Below are 1,012 nucleotides of genomic sequence, written 5' to 3' on the forward strand. Positions count from 1 at the left end.
GGACCCACCTGGTCGAAGCGTACGTAGCGTTGTCATTCTGGTCGTGAACGTGTACGTACATATATACTGGTGGATGTAGAGGCGCGCACGTGTCGTAGTAGAGGCGCGTACGTGTCGTAGTAGAGGCGCGTACGTGTCGTGGTAGAGGCACACATGTAGCATGTACACGTACGTACAGCAGCCAGGGTGCAAGAAAGAAAATACGGCCATGTATGTGTACATACGAGCGGGGTCTCGAACCCCTACTCGTGCATACGTACGGCCAGGGCTCGTGTACATGGCTGGGTCGGAACGGAGAAACAACGTCGTCGTCGTGTTCATGGGGAGGCAACGGAATGCGTCGTGTTCATCGGGAGGCAACGGAACTCATGGGAGCCAACCGGCTGGGTCGGAACGGAATGCGTGGTCGTGTTCGTCGGGAGGGCTTGGACGGAACAGGCGATGGAAACGAGACTTGGCATACCACAAAATGGAGGAAAAGGCCTTGTGTTCGACCGGCCACATTCGAGACGGGATCCTATTCATTGGGAGGGGTCTGGCGTACCGCAAAACGGAGGAAACGAACCTCCTACGGTCGAAACGGGGGCCCTGTTGATCGGGAGGGGTGTGGCGTACCGCAAAACGGAGGAAACGGACCTCCTACGGTTGAAACGGGTGTCCTGTTCATCGGGAGGGGTGTGGCGTACCGCAAAACGGGACTCCACGGGATATTGTTCATCTCCACCATCGACCTCCTCCAGCCTCCACGGGCTACCGTCGACCTCCTCCAGCCTCCATGGGCTCCTGTTCATCCAACCTCCACTGCACGCTACTCCACCGGCTACTGTTCAACCACCCCTCCACGGGCACCCCTCCGCCGTCTACTGTTCATCCAGCCCTCCACACCACGGGGTCCTGTTCAACCACCCCTCCACAGGCACCCCTCCATCGTCTAATGTTCATCGAGCCCTCCACCACACCACGGGGTCCTATTCATCCAGAGGCAACGCCACCGCTCACTGTTCATACAAAC

Source organism: Triticum dicoccoides, chromosome 6A (genome assembly GCF_002162155.2).
Source record: "Triticum dicoccoides isolate Atlit2015 ecotype Zavitan chromosome 6A, WEW_v2.0, whole genome shotgun sequence".
Taxonomy (NCBI): Eukaryota; Viridiplantae; Streptophyta; class Magnoliopsida; order Poales; family Poaceae; genus Triticum; species Triticum dicoccoides.